Genomic DNA, 6,246 nt, shown 5'->3' on the forward strand with positions numbered 1-6,246 from the left:
TGTGTAGCGTGCTGGTGGTTGAAGTGTATAAAAGCAAATTTATAAATGAATTAATTGATAAAAATATAAAATTAACTAGGGATGCACAGATATGTAAATATCGGCCGATAATTCTTTAACATTGCAAGCCGATAAACGATATATTGGTCGTGTATCTAAATATTCATGTAAAATTCCCCAAGACTGAAACAAAAGGCAAAAAGTGGACGACTGCTTTTATTTGAAAACAAGGTGTAACCATTAGTTCTATTGTTCCCTTGGAAATCATGTACCAAGCCTACTTTACACTAGTAAACGATGCTTTAACCTTCAAACTTTTCTGGTAAATTTAATGAACAAATTATAGATGTTCTTCCAGAAAAATGTTTTCAATGGCCACATGTCAAAAAGGTCTCAAGACAAAGCATTCAGACAGCAGTCTGATTCAAACGATATGCTGTTGTTCCTATAATTTACACATTGAAATGATAAATACACACAAATACTGTATGAACCTGCATCAGCAATGTTTTGATAATAGAAGTGAATGGTCACGACAGACAGTACTGTACTTTAACTGCGAGCAGCATACAGATGAAGTAGTTTAACCAGAGGAAATGATTTCAGATTTATCGGCTTTAAAATATCGGCATAAATTGTATTATCGGCCGATGCGATAACATTAAAACGACCATTTATTGGCCGATAATTTATCGTGCATCCCTAAAATGAACATAACTGCATGTAAATATTTGCTGACCCACCCCCAAATTAAGCTGTTCAAAAACAGTTTACTATTGGACTTGTTTTGCTCAAATCCTTGAATATAACTGTTGGTGGTCTACTGTCTACAGCAGTTTATTCAGAATTCACAAATTTACTCTGAAACTTGACACGGCCACAGAAGTGTATATACAATTACTAAAGAATTTTAGATTTTATGTATTTTTATTATGATGTATTTATCACAGGTAATAATCAGTAGCCTACTTTTAAAAAACTTCAGTGTAATTGTCATAATCTAATAACAAAATGCAAATTTAAATTTAGATTATGAAGTGAATGTGTTTTATGGGTCTTAGACAGACTGTATGCAATTCAAGTACTGTATATAAAGGCTAAAATACACTACAAGACTTTTGCTCAGATTTTCAGTCGTGACTTGTTGCAGAAAGTCTGCAGATTTGATCAGTTAGTGTGTTTCCATCTGAAACTTTCAAAAAGTCTGTAAGTGTATGATGTCTAGTTAAAAAAAATCTGTTCAGTTTTTAAAAGTCTTATAGTGTATTCCAGCCATTACTCGTACAGACTGAAGAATTTCTCCTTTGTGCTCCAGGAAAGAAAATGAAACGAGTAAATGTATGTTCACAATGTAGGTGAACTCTTATTATGCTACAATATAAGTAAGATAATTGTATATTGTATATATGAGTTGATCTGCAGCAATAATTGTTTCTTATGTTACTGTACCAGGAGAACCCAATAAGAGACATAGACACAGAAGTGCTATATACTCCATTGATTGTTGGTTTGTTATGTGACATGTCCATACAGCTTTAGGAACTGGTATGAAGTGGTTTGGGTAAGGAACAGGCCGTTTTTTTCTCACTAGGTATCAGAACAGAAAGTACAGTGTACAGACAGCAAACAGTATGTATAAAGGTTATTTTACAAACAACAGCTCAGCATTGAAATGATAAGAACCACATCATATTTAGGATTTAAAACTAATGGCTTTTTGTTTTTTACAAACTGTTGGATGAGGTATGATACCCCAAAGGTGCGCAGGCCCTTAGAATCGTCCCCCTTTCGGCAGAACGTGCAGAAAATAAAAGAATGCATCTATCATTCATGTGCAAACAGCTTAAGTTAAAGAGGTTTGCTTCTTTTTGCAATCACAAAACTGCAAAGCTGCTTTAAGTATTGAGCTTGATTGGTTAGTAGTGATGGAGAAACGAAGCGTTCGAAACACTGCGTGCTGGCGCCACCTACTGGTGAAAAGTTGTAAAAGCATTGAGATCGCAGGCCAAACTTTATGACAGCTTCACAAACAACAAAACAATTGCTAACGTTTTATTAAAATTGTAAGGTTTTAAGGTAAATTGTAAATCCATACGTTTCATTAAATATAAGTGTCTGCATTTTGTTTTTAGTTGTATTTAATTATAATCTCAGAAACACAATACTGATTTCCCCTTTTAATTGTACACTTGTTTGCCATTAAAGCTGTGTAGACAAACAAGCAGGTAAAGTATAGGTAGTGTTATAAATCTGGAGTTTAAACTGTTTCAGTGGTATACAAAGTTAGCTTTATCTTTATTTACACATATTAAGAACTCAACAAGATGCTATTTTACATTTTGTTTTAAACCCCACAGGCAAAAAATAAACTTTGATAAGAGTAAAAAAAGACAGAAACATCATTATGAATCTTTTATTTAAGAAAATAAGTTGTTGTAATGTTTTGGCACTTACAGTAAGTGATTTTTTTGCAATCAATCTCTTCTGAAAAGAAGCATCTTCCCCCCTGAAGCATCATCCTCTGCCACTGAAAATGGCTGTAATTCTGTGACCATCTCCACTAAAGCCTCATAGACATCCTTTGGTCTAGCTAAAAATAAAAAAATGGATTAATGTATACTGTGTGCATTTTGTACATATTTATAGTGTCCTGCAGTTTATTTTATGAAAACTGGTTTCAATATAACATTTTTTCCCTATTGGACATGATGGACAACTATGGTAATGTACTAAATTACAATGATTTCTCTTTAAAACATGGATTTGTATGTCACCCTAAAGAATTTTATAATGTGGTTAAGGCCTACTACTAAAAGGGATTCTTTCACATTACTCTGTGACATTCTCTCTCCCATCTCCTGGTCTGCGTGAATTGTTTATTAGGGATGATAAATGTAACAACAAATATATTAGAAGTGTCTTCATTGAAAAACTTTATCCAAATAGACTTAAACGATATGTTTTCAAAGAATTTAACCCCAAGGAGGTAAAGGAGATGAGAATGAATTATCTTCCAAGTCTCCCCAAAGTGAAAGAACTTCACTTTAAAATAATAAATGATATATACCCATCTAAAGAATTTATCAAATCAAAATTTGATGTTATTTTGTATTTGCTTTATTGCTTCATCTTGTTTATTCAATGCCTTTTTGTATGTAAACTTGTTTATATGCCATAAAATAATTTCTTAGTCCCTGGACAATTCTCCCGGAAAAGCACGAACACACGTCAACCAACTCGTAACTGTATCTGTATCTGTCTTTTATAAATGTGATCAAACTAAATACTCTTCGGAGATATGACGTATGCAATACTACTCTATAGGTACAGAAGATTAATATGACATATTATATATATATATGACACATATGACACATATGATATTAATATATGACACATATGACCCCGCTTTAACAGTACATGCATTAGAAATGTAATAATTTAATGCTTTTACATCATGATTTGAGATTTCTGAAGGTTTGGCAACAATACACGACATCTTACAATACATTTTAAAGTCCATCAAATCTTTATTTTGGGACAAGATGAATGTTTTAACAGATGAAAGTTTAAGTCTTTAAGTCTGTTATGCATGTTTTTGCAGACGCTTAAAAGTGAGTTATAGGATCTGCTGCAAATTTAGGGTACTGGCAACCAACAAACTGCACTTTCCCCCCAAAACACGGCAGATCTTGAAACACCTTCACATGTATCCATTCAGTAGCTCCTCCTTGAATCTGATAGAGAGAGAGAGAGAGAGAGAGAGAGAGAGAGAGAGAGAGAGAGAGAGAGAGAGAGAGAGAGAGAGAGAGAGGGAGATAAATACTATAGAGAGAGAGGCTTAACAATACTTTATTTAAAAACAAAACTATTACAATTTTCCAATAACTAGCTCACATTATCCAATAAAGAAATTATTTAAAAATTCAAAAACAAAATTCCTTCATATACACAACATAAAACATCACTGACACACCACACATCTTTAAAACCCACCTCATCATTTACAAGACTATAGTATGCAAATTCTATTTTCAGTCTTCCAGCTACTAATTTTAAAAACATCACTTCAGCATCTGTGCTATAAAACTGTAATCCCTTATTTTTTCTTGTTTTCCAGATTGCCAATTTTGCTGTTCCAATTAAATAATTTAACAAGCAAATCTTCCTTCTGTTTAAAAAACTATATTTCACACCCCCTATAAAAACCAAATTTGAGAAATCTTCCTTAAAACCATGAAACAAACTACTAAGAGTATCAAAAAGAGCCCTCAATCTATTGCATTTAACAAACAAATGCTCTAAATTTTCTTCCTCCCCACAGAACCTACATTCCATCCCTACTGTTGGATTCAGGTGTGCCACGTGTTTGTCTGTGGCTATTGCCCCATGAATAATCCTCCATTGTAGATCCGCTGTTCGCTTCTCTACTGGAGGTTTATATAGGGTTCTCCATCTGTCTCTCACGAGAAATTTCGTCTTCAACAACTCTGGCCACCTTGAGATCTTTTGTCCTCTAAGCGAATCCTGATGCAAGACTTTAACTGTAGCTCTGTATATATCCTTCTTGGTTGTATTTTCAAAATTATCCAGCTGTGGAGTATTAAAATTTAAAAGGGAATCTGCTGAATCTTCCATTTGTTTTTTTCTGTCAATAGCCACAACTCTTATTCTTGGAAATTCAAAGTCAGCTGTTGCGTCTAGAAGAAAACCTTGTCCAATTTTTTCTCTATACCAACTTGGTAACACATTGACAATTTCTTTTAGTAATCTTTCGACCAGGCGTAAAGACTTTAAACCAGTCAGTTCTTTCAGGGTTTCCAATGATTTCCATTTGTCATTTTCCAAGATTTGCCCCAGTTTCACAATGCCATGTTTTAGTAAACATTCACTAACACTTATAGCTGATAAAAGTCTTGTCTGGATCACCGGATTGAAAAATAACGGCTCCTCTTTTATCCAACTCCTGCATTCATCACAGTCCCTTTCCACCTTTAACACAGTCCTCCAGGAAAACAACATTGACTGATAAAAGGCAGTAATCCCAGACATGTTCACCTTCTCCAGATCCATTAGAAACAGGTGCATGTCCAATTTAAGACCACCTGCTTTTTGTAAAATTGCCTTTGCAGTTTGTGCCCATACCAGGTCTTTGTGATACAAAAATCTTTGTGCTGCTTGCATTCTGAACGCGTAGATCTTGCTCCGTACTTCTACCATACTTTGACCTCCTTCATGAATAGGCAAGTAGAGCACTGCAGCACGAACCCAATGCTCTCCACTCCAAAAAAAATCCACAAAAATCCTCTGTAACTTGCAAATTAGTTCTTCTGGTGGTTGCATTACCATAAATCTATGCCAAAGGGTTGAGGCGGCCAGATTATTTACCACCAAAATTCTCCCTCTGTATGACATTGATGGTAATAGCAATTTCCATTTAAACAATCGGGCAGACACCTTCTCCTGCAGTCCTTCCCAATTCTTACTTTTAAAATTTTCATTTCCTAAAAAAACCCCTAACAATTTTAATCCTTCTCTTTCCCACAATAAGCCACCAGGTAACTTTGGAGGTCTTTTTCCACTTTCCCACTGCCCAATAATCAGACCCTCACTTTTTCCCCAATTTACCTTTGCTGATGATGCCTTTTCATATATCTCGATAGCATTAATTAAAACATCCACATCATTTTGATCAGAAATAAAAACTGTGACATCATCTGCATATGCTGATACTGATATTCTATTCCTAATATTTGCATCAGAAAAACAAAAACCCTTAAGATGCTTTCTCACTCTACACAGTAATGGTTCAATAGCAAGGCTATACAGTTGTCCAGAAAGCGGACAGCCTTGTCTAATTCCTTTTAAAACAGGTGTTGGTGCACTCAAACCTCCACCTGCCTTAACAATCGAAAACACATCAGTATACAATAATTTAACATACGATAAAAACTTTTTTCCAAAACCAAAATTTCTTAAAACCTCAAAAAGGTAAGTATGATTAACTCTGTCGAAAGCTTTCTCTTGGTCTAATGAAAACACACCCATATTAACATTATTAGCTTGATTTAGATCAATTACATCTCTTAACAGAAAAAGATTGTCCATTATTGATCTATTCGGGATACAATACGTTTGATCCTTGTCAATTAATATTTCTAAAACATTTTTCAGCCTATTTGCTAAGCATTTTGACAATATCTTATAGTCCATACATAACAAGGACACAGGCCTCCAATTCTTTAG

Source organism: Triplophysa rosa, linkage group LG2 (genome assembly GCF_024868665.1).
Source record: "Triplophysa rosa linkage group LG2, Trosa_1v2, whole genome shotgun sequence".
NCBI classification, from domain to species: Eukaryota; Metazoa; Chordata; class Actinopteri; order Cypriniformes; family Nemacheilidae; genus Triplophysa; species Triplophysa rosa.